Here is a 12,782-nt window from a genome sequence, read left to right on the forward strand (position 1 = left end):
TCTTAGGCTAATTTGCCATATGGCATTTATTTTTGTGCATATCCAAATATTGCATAGTTCATTCACACTCAGCCACTATTTCACTTTTATTAAACATTTAAATAGGCATTAACCAAATTCTTGAGTAAAATGTAAACATTTTTATGTTCTTTTCACATTTATTATTCTTTAATTGCTTATCAAATAGCGTTTAATCCAACAATTTTAGCGGAACATTCACCATTTTAACCTGTTTATGAAGTTATTTCTTTTACTTATTCTTTTGATTAGTCGAGGCTGTCCTTTCTAGGATTCATTATTACATTTAATATATTTTATAAATATATTAATAAAAATTGTTGGATTTTTTTTGCAATGCTAGAAAGCTCAGCTCTCTTTTTAACCGTTTTACACTTTTTTATTTTATTTCAGTTGCATACGTGGTTTCTTAATTAGCATTCCTTACCATGTATTGAAAGTATTGTTTGTTTGTTTTTCTTTTAGCTTTGTCGTCTGTTAGACTCCTATTGTAGGGAAAAAAAACCTTCATTTAAATCCTTTATTTGTTTAGTTAAAGTTGCCTTTTAGGAATCCAGCAGACTTTTTTTTTTTTTTATTATTAAAGGGTGACCTGTACTTTGTAGGCTTCCTGTATTCTCATCACATGGATACCATCATGAAAGATTGACAGCGGCTGCACGCTGGTGCATCTCCTGAACACCAAGCAGGGGCCCTCGGCCGCCGCGCGCCTGCCTTGTCTTCCTGTTTGCATGCGCCCCATGCTTGTGTGTGAAGCACACAGAGAGGAGTGTGTGTGCAGGAAGAAAGAGGATGATGAGTGGGAGCGCTGTGGGGGGTTTGCCAGCCTCCGGGGGGAGGTGAAGTGAATTTCTTCTCTCATCCATTTTTCATGGCTTTTCTCCTTTCAGATCTGCAGTCTCTGAACACGCGGCTGACGGGTCGATTCTCTTTTATCTTGAAGCATCTTTTGGGGACTCGCTGCATGAGTCTGCTGGCGTGATGGGGGAGCTGATGGAGGCAGGGGTGGGTCAAGGTTGAGGCATGCTGTTTTTCATCCACCTCTAATGACTATCTAAGGACTCTGCAAGATGATGCTGATGTTCTCTGCCTCTTTCTCCACTGAGGTGTGCAGAGCAGATGGCTGTGCTGCAGCGGAATACCGTCGCAATGAGCACAAACAATACTGTTTGGTGGCAGTTTGTGGGTTATTGCAAACCCATATGTGCCTCTGAATAATTAACGCTCAGTGTGTGACCTCCAAAGGACATTGATCAAACTTGTTTCCTGTCTAGCACTCACACCCTAAGGCCTTCGATGCCTTTAACAGGTAACAAGAGCTAAAATGTTTTGTTTAAAAGATCTTTGTAACTTTCTGATGACCAAACTAAAAAAAAAAAAAACATCCATTAGGAAAGAATGAGTAAGCCTTAAATATAAGTAAACCTGAGAAACCTGTTTGTGGCATTTAAACGCATATCTACCGTTAGTGTTGAATGTTTTTCTGATTTTCTTCATATTTAGGAGTATTTTTTATGGAAAGAAATGAAAAAAAATCTTGTGTTTACCAAAATATCAAAAAAGGTAGGGTGCTGATAAGAATCTCAACATGGGTTGTTTTTGACCCAGTCGTGGAAATATTGGTTTATTTTATGCATTTAGAAGACTGTCTATAAGAAGAGCTTCAAAAGATGAGTGTTTAATGTTTGGAATAAAAATAAAATAACTGTAGTTCCTCACAGCATAAACTGAAATAAAGACAAAGCCATCTAGATTAACTAGTTGAGCGGAAATTGAGTTTTTGTTAAAAGGAGAGACAAGCCAAAAATGAAAGTTGAGGTCATCCAGGTCTCCGCGTCTTTAAATCAGGACTTTAATGTTAGTGATGACTCAGTTCAAACTGGGTTGCATCAAGAAAACAGATCATATCAACAAAAAAATGTTTAAAAAACAAAAGTGGCCCAACTCTAGAACCTTGTGGAACACCACGACAGCAGTCTTGAGTTATCCCCATTTTATCTGTAATATTTTTACTTTTATTCCAGCCTTCCTGTCTCAATAAACGTCCGGCAGAAGGGAGGTGATGATGTTTAAATCATCTGCAATGATGCAGCAGCTTCATCTGTCAGTGCGGTTACCAGACCTCTGCTTTGTATCAACCACAGCCCCTAACTGCAATTCACACCTATCATTTTGCAAATGATGTGTCTGCTGAACGCTGGGTTTAACCCGGGTTCAAACTCTGAAGACAAGAATGAAGAAGTGTGCAGACACCTGCAGGCGGAGGAATGCAGCTTTTCCTGCACAGATGAGGTGAACTGACAGTTGTGGGCTGGTCCCAACACAGGAACAACAATGCAGCAGTTTAAAAGCAGAACTAGACTTAAAGCACCACAGCCAGGTAATAACAATAATCTGATGGTGATTTCACTGGATTCTAGTCTATAATTTCAAGGGTGGATTTACCAGAAATGGAAAAAATGTTCTGTATTTGCATAATAGCTCTATTCCTTTCAGTGACTTTTGATGGTCACCTTCATTGACTCTGCTGGACGTTTCCTTCTTATTCAGTTTAGAGAGATATTTTTCTCTCCATTGTTGCCTCTTGCTTGCTGGATTACACAGAAGGGCTTTAATCTGATCTGTTGGTCACTCATACAGGCAAAACGATGTCAAAGTCCAAGAATGGAGGATGCTGGGAACTGACTTTGATCAGAGCAATCGTGGTGAGTCCACCTCAGATTGACGGTTCTTGCTTTTCCCTTCAGACATATTCACCAGTCCGTAGGGGTGCTGTGGGTTTTTGGGTTGTCCAGGTCCGTGGGGGGTCGTAGAGAGGACCCCCCCTCTTACGGGGAGGGCAGAAGTGTCTTTTAGTGCCCCTGAGGCTCACGCAGCCACTTTACGGGACGTCATGAAAATGGAACATACAATGATTGTGCGTGTGGTAAGTGTATCCCGAAGTATGTTTAGGGCTAATGGAAGTTGCACGCATTGATGACGCACAGGGGATGCTTATATACGGCGCATTCACGCCACACTCTTTCTGCCCATTTTTACCCCGCAGACAGCCTGTACCCACCTGTACGGGCAGTTGTGGACCACAAATGACAACTAAGTGACTGTGTGTTCAGACACATTGTGTTGGAAGGCCAGGCCCCTGAGCATCCTTACCTTTGGAGTGGTTCCTTTGTTCCATCTGACACTAGTCAGTGCTCTGAACCTTTTTTCTTCAATGATTTGTGATCTCCACTGGTGTCCATGGATTACATGAAATCTTTCCACCTTTATCCACCTTTGTCATGGTAGGGAGAACACGTCAATGTAGGGGTGGGGTCATCTAAGATAGCACAAGGGTTAATCCATAAAGGTGTTAAATTACAACATCTATGAAAAGTGTTCTTTTATTGAAATACTTTTTCCTCATTTTATTAATTATTTCTTAGTTGTTGGACAAAGATGAAAAATGAGAAAAAAAATCATTTTTTGGCCACACCACAAAATGACTGGTAAAGATATTTCAGTCTCTAAAAACCTCCCAGTTGTGTCGCTGACTTCCTTTGAAACTGTGGAAAAAGCAAAGAACTAAAAACTGAAAGACTGCAATCCAGTAATAAATGGATGACGTTACGGCGGCCACTTTCATCTTTTTATACGCGCTAATTCTCTGTGGAAGTTCCCCTCGCAAAATCTAATAAAAGGCGCAGTTGGGCTGCTAACGAGAATCCCAAACATTCAGGCCAATCACCAAGAATTAGCCTCGTAAACTTATAGTCTTCATCAGGCAAAGCAGTTAAACACAAAGTGTCAAAAGAGTCAAAAGCACCAGAAATAATTCCAGCTCAACTCAATAATTGATCTGGTTCAACCATGAGAAGGCGAAGGACTGAAGCGAACTCCGTTTGCATCTTTTTTCTTCTTCAGGTGAGCGGATCGTCAAGTGTGAGCACATAAAAGATGAAATGTAACCACTCCGACTCTGAGGGGTCCCTCTTGAACACCCTCATGTTCTGCTCTGCCGACAGCACTCTGGCGTTTTCTGCACAGAGCAGATCAGATTTCATGCTGGTTGTGTCAGTGATGTTTCCAAACCGGCTGGAAAACCTGCAGACTCTGCAGGCCTTTGAGCGTGGTTCCAAACGAAAATATGGTTCTAGTTTAACGAGTTGATGAAACGGCGGACTGTGCGTCCTGAATATCCAGTCCTTGTTGGTTATCAAGTGATGCAACAACTAGATGCACGCTGGGAGCTTCTCTAGTTCCTCAGGTCCTTTTTGAAAATATATCTAAAAAAGGTTTCATCCGGAAAACTGCTAGTAAATGGGCATCACTGATAAGGAGGAGCAGATGATTTCCCAAGATTCCATCCAGAAAACATTTTATGTGGTTGGTTAGACCAAAACCAGGTTGTGGGTATTGACTCGGCTCCCATCTGAGCCTGTTTGGCCGGATCTGCTCTGCTTCAACGCCACTCTAATCCAAAGTTACGACTCGACTGCTGCAGAGTTTTAACCCTTGTGCTATCCTAGGCACTTTAACATTGGGAGTTGGGTCATCTAGACCCACTAGACAGTGAACTGAACCTTTTTCCTTCAATGATTTGTGATCTTCACTGGTGTCCATGGATTACATGAAATCTTTCCACCTTTATCCACCTTTGTCATGGTAGAGAGAACATGTCAAAGTAAGGGTGGGGTCATAGGATAGCACAAGGGTTAAGAAGCTGCAGATCGTTGTGTGGATTTATGTAGAGCTTTGCACATAAAGAGAAATGATAAATGTGTGGTGTTTTATCTGCTAAAAAACACTGCAGGTTCTGCAAATGCAGTTTTAGTTTACTGGTATTAAAGACCCAATCCAATGATTGTTTTTAACGTGTTCTTGGGACATCTTTCTGATGATGGAGGACATGTATAAAGAAAATTAACATTAAAATTGTGTTTCTGAGTATTTATTTATTAATTTGCTGTAAATCGGGGGCAGACGGAAAGATTCTGTTTGAAAAAGATGTTATTTGTGACGTAGAAAACGCGCTGGGTGGGCCACAAGCTCCCTGTTCCAGGCTCTCAAGAACAGGTGGGGGAAGGGGGGGCGGGGTTGCTCCACACCAACAGCCTCGCCCTAAACTCAGAGGTAAATGTCTGATGAACTCCTCCCAGTCTGCAGAAACTATGTCCTAGAAAACAACACTTTTTATTTTTATTTTGGGCCGAAAACCATAATTAAACCATAACCATAAGTAAAAGACCACTGGGAACACTTTTACAATAACAAATATAGTTGTAGTGGGACTTTTAAGGATAGATAAATGTTTATCGTTAATGCCTGCCATCTCCCAACACCAGAAATTGCTTCAACAGAAGCAACAATGGGGAGAATGGTAGATTAGATTAAAAATACTGGACTTCACAAAGATGATGATCCATAGCAACCATAGCATTTTTCACATTTTTGGGGGTGATCTATATGTGTGGCCATTTTCTAGACTCTACTCCAAAGGTAACTTTTATTTTTCCTTAGCAACTGTTGTTAAGGCTTGCTTGCACACACAATAAAAGGAAGAAAAAAAAATAAACGTTTGTTTTTTGGGGTTTTGTGTGGCTCCAACAGAGTGCGTTCGTGAAAATGACACATTGATGAGGTCAGAAGTCCAAAACCTTTTTTCTCCGCCTCTGAATCAGCCGATTTAAACTGATTGGTCAAAGAGTTGCGGTAGGTCAAGGAGCGTGTGTTTATAAGTCGTGGCCAGCGACATTTCCGGTGTGAAAGGGTGAATCAAGGGGCAGAGCTACAGAGGGCAAAGGGGCAGCTGCCCCCCCAGCAAAAAAACATTACCCCCGCAATTTGTAAGTCAACATGAGAATCATTATTGACAAAAATTAAGAAATCGTCGACATGAGCTTATTTGAGCATTAGTGATAGCATCTCAGCTCAAAGAACTGCTATTTTCACATTTATAGCACAATTGGTTTGTTTTCTATTTTATTGCGTTCTCTGTGCGAGCGGAGACCTCGGCTATCGAGAGAAAAAGCTTCAGTTTTGCTCATGTGAAGGTTAAAGCCCCCCGCCCCCACCTATGCCATCGTTCTCATTTACATACAGATGGAGTGTGTGGCAGCCGCTGGAATCACTCCTGTTTCACGTCCCTGTCACACCAGCAGCAGCCGTCGTTACCGGATCTTGAATTTTCATCAGGGGGTCAGCTTGGAGGCCCCACCTGTGAATGGACTGTTTGGGGCCGGTACTCCATCTGCTGTGGAAACGCACCCACACCGTCTGTGGAGGGTGGAAAGGTCCTGTGTGTCCAGTTACAACATGAAAGCTGAAGGGACGCGTTTTAGGGAGCATCCTGTCCGCCTCTGTGGAAGAACATTCAATGCAGCACTGCAGTTTGAAAATGATGTATGGAGGACGTGTTTACCCTCAGATGTTTAGATGGATTCTTTAAAAGATAAATGTCCAACAAATCTGCTGCATCAATTCAGTACAGAGGTATTCTGTACTTTATTGGAAATTTGAAAACTTGCAGCTATTAAAAACACATCAGACTCAGACAATTATGAAATTATTTTCAATACCAAAAAGTTTTTTTTTTCTTTGAAATAAAAATGTTTGACCAGATTACATGCTTTGCTTTATTAATTGAAGTTTTCAGCTCTTCTGCATCCTCTCCTCCAGTGTGTCGACTCATCTTCACAACATCCAAAAGCTTTGGGCTTAAGATCAGGTGAGTTTGGGTTTATCACTTACAGGGCTGCTCTAAAAAAGTTCATGTTTTTGGCTCCAGGTTTTGCTACCAGTAAACTCTAGAGAGGATTAAACTAGTAAACTCTAGAAAGGATTAAACTAGTAAACTCTAGAAAGGATTAAACTAGTAAACTCAAGAGAAGATTAAACCAGTAAACTCTAGGGAAGATTAAACCAGTAAACTCTAGAGAGGATTAAACCAGTAAACTGAGGAGAGGATTAAACCAGTAAACTGAGGAGAGGATTAAACCAGTAAACTCTAGAGAGGATTAAACTAGTAAACTGAGGAGAGGATTAAACCAGTAAACTCTAGAAAGGATTAAACTAGTAAACTCTAGAAAGGATTAAACTAGTAAACTCTAGAGAGGATTAAACCAGTAAACTCTGGAGAGGATTAAACAAGTAAACTCTAAAAAGGATTAAACTAGTAAACTCTAGAGAGGATTAAACCAGTAAACTCTAGAGAGGATTAAACTAGTAAACTCAAGAGAAGATTAAACCAGTAAACTCTAGAGAGGTTTAAACTAGTAAACTGAGGAGAGGATTAAACCAGTAAACTCTAGAAAGGATTAAACTAGTAAACTCTAGAAAGGATTAAACTAGTAAACTCTAGAGAGGATTAAACCAGTAAACTCTGGAGAGGATTAAACAAGTAAACTCTAGAAAGGATTAAACTAGTAAACTCTAGAGAAGATTAAACCAGTGAACTCTAAAGAAGATTAAACCAGTAAACTCTAGAGAGCTTTAAACCGGTAAACTGAGGAGAGGATTAAACCAGTAAACTCTAGAAAGGATTAAACCAGTAAACTCTAGAGAGGATTAAACCAGTAAACTCTAGAGAGGATTAAACTAGTAAACTGAGGAGAGGATTAAACCAGTAAACTCTAGAAAGGATTAAACTAGTAAACTCTAGAAAGGATTAAACTAGTAAACTCTAGAGAGGATTAAACCAGTAAACTCTGGAGAGGATTAAACAAGTAAACTCTAGAGAGGATTAAACCAGTAAACTGAGGAGAGGATTAAACTAGTAAACTGAGGAGAGGAGTAAACCAGTAAACTCTAGAAAGGATTAAACTAGTAAACTCTAGAGAGGATTAAACCAGTAAACTCTAGAGAGGATTAAACTAGTAAACTCAAGAGAAGATTAAACCAGTGAACTCTAAAGAAGATTAAACCAGTAAACTCTTGAGAGCTTTAAACCGGTAAACTGAGGAGAGGATTAAACCAGTAAACTCTAGAAAGGATTAAACTAGTAAACTCTAGAGAGGATTAAACCAGTAAACTCTAGAGAGGATTAAACTAGTAAACTCTAGAGAGGATTAAACTAGTAAACTCTAGAGAGGATTAAACTAGTAAACTGAGGAGAGGATTAAACCAGTAAAGTCACTGATGTATAGTAGACTAACGGTATTCTTTATCTACCCCTAAATGTGGCGTACAGCATGATTTTGAGCCACATAGATTCATTTCAGGTATGTAGATCTGTACACATGAACTGACCCAACTACTGAACAAATGTAGTTTTCTTTAACCAGTGAATATTTTAGAGCCAATGAAGGATCATTCAAAGTCCACTTTCTCCCATGAAGTTCTTCCAGACAGACAGCAGCATCGACCAAGAATCTTATGACACCAGTGATGAAAAAGTATCAGCTCACGTTTCTGTGTGTGCGTGTGTTTGTTTGTGTGTTTTCTATTTGACGGTGTTGGGCTGGATTGCTTAACAGTTTTTTGTAAGACATAAAAAACCATATTCTTAAACTCTTTGAAAACATTTTCGTATATTTTAAAAAAAGAATTTTATTATACGTGGTTCTTGATAGCGGCACAAACTTTATTTTTGTTGTTTATTATAAATGACATTGTTGATACTACTCTTTAAAAAAACATTTAAGTAGTCAATGAATCATTTGTGATTTCCATCCCCTCATATGAACTCATCTCTGGTTTCCGATCATGTTAATTTCAATAACAGAACTTTTTTCCTGCTGTTTAAATTCTGCTACACTCTATCAAGAATGGATGTTTGGGATTCCAGTTTTCCAGCATTTCTTTTCTCAGCCATCCATCCAAAGGTACAATTCCCCTCCAGTGCGTCTCTCATGGGTTCAGCGCTTCGCATTGAAATGACAGTTACGTCTCCAAGGGTTGCTCTACGAGTGAAGCAAGTTTAGGGAAGGTGAAGCTGTTCCTGACATCCTGAAGGCAATAAACGAAAAAAAAAACGTGACTGATTTTTGAAAAAGAGAAAAGAGTTCAGAGTGAAGGTGGCTGAATGAAATTAACTCTTTGAACCACAGCAGCTCTTCAGTTCCTCTGCTCCTGCTTACATGTCAGGAACAGAGATCTGAAGATCCAGATCAGACTGGTTCATCTGTACAAACATGTTCAGATCCAAGATTTTATCTTATCAGGGTTGTGTGAAAGAGATACCTACGTTTAAACGACCTGCAAACTTCCAACAATCTTATATAAACGTACTTACAGTTTATCCTTTTCTTTATTTCTTTGCATCGTTGTAGTGTCATATATCAACCAAGAGTAAGGTTTAAGGAGGAGCACTTTAGAACTAGTAGAACTGAGGCACAGGGTTTCATTTTGTCTGTAAAATCAGAACATTTTAAAGAAATTATTCCCTAAAAGTAATGCTACTGAGAAAAGATTTACTATTTAACAGTTACCGTTTCTGAATTATTCAAAGAATCAGAAACAGTTTCTCTGAAACGGGTGCAGTCGAAGCTGAGCATCAATTATCTTATTTTTTTCAGATTTCCTCCAGTCTTGGTTTTTACCGACTCACACCGTATAAAAACAACTAAAACATGTACTTTTATTCTGTTAAGGTGCATCCCCAAATGCTGTTTCATAAGCATTTGTTTTATATTCCAATCTAACGCTTAAAATATTATTTTTAAATAATAAACCATTGACTTATAAAAAACCTACACAACATCAAACTTTTACAGATTTCAGCTTAAGCAGACTCTTACCAGTGCAGGGTTAATCAAAATAAAGCCCAGTTTAGCATCACAACCGCAAGATTCTGTGCTTTAAAGATGCCACATCCAATAATCCCAATTTCCCATTTTATGTTGAAATCGCATGTTTCAACAAGGTGCAAGTCCATAGCAACCATACTTTCATTTTCATGTATTAGGCTAATTCAAATTTCTGAAGAAGTCTCTACCATAAAGTAAGTTTTAGTGTTTTTCATAGCAACAAGTTTTCACTTTTGTTTCAGCAACATTATAAACATTTACAGACGGGTTTAAATGTTTTTGCACATCAAACTATGTACTATAGTTGCCTCATACAGAACTCTAGCTCAGTTCTGTAAACATTTGTTGCAGGATTTATTTTTGACTTAAATATGGGCAGTTACCATGGCAACCTTGCTAATAGGGAGGAATTATTGCTAGCAAAAATCATCGATATTGTTTTCATTAACATTTTTAGTGTCAATTGAGGAGAAAAAACTATAAACATTAATAAAAAAGGACAAAATGGGATATTTTGGGCATGAAACATTTTTATTTTAACTTAATGTGGAATAAATCCAACAGTTAGTGCACATGCATGTTTAAATATATGCTGTATGTTTGTACCAAGTGTTCTGTATTGAAAGGTAAATATTCTGACATTTAGGTAATAAATTAACAGAACTGAAACATTACCAAACACACAGCCCACAATGTAAACACACTTTTAATAAAGCATAGAATACATGACAAATGTTCTGCAATGTTCACCCATGGACGTTTCCTAAAGATGTTGTTTTAAAACACAATTTCAGTGAAACACTAGAAGTAGAAAAAAAAAAAGCACAATAAGACCAACATTCTCCTCAAAATGTTTTTCACTTCAAGGTACTTTGTGTAGGATTTTCAGAGAAAATGACACAACCACAGCTTCAATGTAGCAGTGAGAAGCTGATGCTTCCTCATATGTAGCTTCTGCTCATTAAAACGCAAAAGCTATAGATTCTTTTTTTGTATCAAATCTTTTTCAGGAATCTTGAAAGACCCTCTAAAAACCCCGAATCTGACATCTAAGCAATAGAAAATACCACACATTGCACCTTTAAAACAATTTCCTTCTTAAAAGTTGCTCAGATCTTTAAACCACAGTAAAATTAAATTTAAAAAAGATCAATCAGTGCACATATTATCAACTAAGTCAAAGAAAAAGTCATCACAGGTGAAAAAGCGACCAGAGCGAAGCCGTTGGAGTACATCTATCAACCCGTGGTCATGAATCCGGTGTCCTGTCAGCTGCAGTGTGCTAAACCTCGTCGTTGGGAATCAAACGTGCCAAAAGCGCCCTCAAAGCCTGAGTGATGGAGGTAGAACTGCAACATCCAAGTTCAAATCCAGCAGAGTCAAGAGTGAAAAAAACAAAAAAACATTGAACTACCCGCTACTTCAAAAATGGATTTATTTAACCAGCATAGATATGGCTTATCTGTGGCTCAGTAGGCAACCTCACACTCAAATGCAAAAGTGCTTTTATATTAAGGGGAGAGTTGGTATGTATTATTATATTAGCTATTTTCTTTATATTTATGTTATTTTTCATCAGAAGTCCAAATTTTGGTCATGTAAACGTTTCCCTGAAGTCAAAATGCTGATTTTAAATCCAACAGAAATATTTTCTTAGCTAGCTTCACAGTTTTCAACAGTCATCACTTATTTTATTACAATAATTCCATCATTATGATGCTGTTTTTATGTGTTTACAGTGCCAAGCCTGGTTTTAAAACAACTCGTAGCATAAATTTTAAGCAAAAAAAAAAAAGGTTTTAATTGAAAAAAGTTTGATGGAACGTTATTCAAAGTTCCAACTTACAAACTAAATAAACACAATGACTTCAAGCTACAAAGTAACCCGACAAATTCCACAAAGGTGGAGCTAGGCGCTAGCAGCTAACTTAAGCTTCGTGTTGGATCTTTTTTTTAACACATGCAAAAAGCTACATGTTAATTGTGGTTCCTGCAAACAAAAAAAAAATGATTGCATGCAAAAATAAATAAATCTTTGAACTTAGTTCACTAGTAACCAATTTTTTTTTTTGTTTTTTTTAAAGAACAAACGTTGGATCCACTTATTTAGACCATCACACAGACATGTTTAGTGTTAGATATTGACTGTAAACAGGAAGTGGACAGTGACTCATCCTCCCTGGCATTCCAAACAGGAAGCCCCCCCCCCCCCCCCCCCAAACTCCAAGAAGCCAAAATATGAGAGATAAGAAAAATAAACAGCTATTATTCTATTAGTCAGAATAACCATTCTTACTCTACCGTTTTCTTAACATATTCTTGCTAATCTTATTTTTCTTTTCATGATTTGTTTCTTTTTCGCAAGTTACTGAAGTTATAAACTGACCAATCAGATGCCTCAATAAAAGCACGTCTGGGGGGTGTGGACTTCCAACAAGCTCACTCCTGATTTGGGACAGTAAAAAACGTAGATTCTGACTGAATCGGATCAATCACTGTCTTCTGGCTCCAAATGGCGGCGCCCGTATCGCTGAAAATGGCGACTGAATTGGCTTCATTTGGCTGAAGGCAGGGATTAGGCATTTTCTATGACACCCGGCTCTGTCCAGCTCTATTTACAGTCTATGGTGTTGGCGCAGTTTTGTTTTGAGTTCCTTACTGCACAACGGCTTAATATGACATCCTTTTGATTGTTTTTCTCAGGCTAAATTTAATGTTCAAAGACAGAAGTCTTGAAATTGCCACAAAGCTCCATCCAGCTATTAGCAGGTTCCCAAAGCTAACAGCTACGATTACTGATTGGACATTTATAGCCTTTGATTAACGCTGCACACAAAAAATGTACAGCAGAAAAACAACAGCAAGATTTCAGTTGTTTTTCTAAGTGAAATTCCATTTTTTATTGTTTTCATATAATGAGTTAGATCAAGGAGTTTAGCACCTAAAAAATGTCACTTTCAGAAGAATTAAAAACTTCTCCGCCGTAGATCAGACATAGATCCTTTAGTGTCAATGCTATCACACTGAAACCCGAGCCAA

The sequence above is a fragment of the Oryzias latipes genome, chromosome 24 (assembly GCF_002234675.1).
Source record: "Oryzias latipes chromosome 24, ASM223467v1".
Lineage (NCBI taxonomy): Eukaryota > Metazoa > Chordata > Actinopteri > Beloniformes > Adrianichthyidae > Oryzias > Oryzias latipes.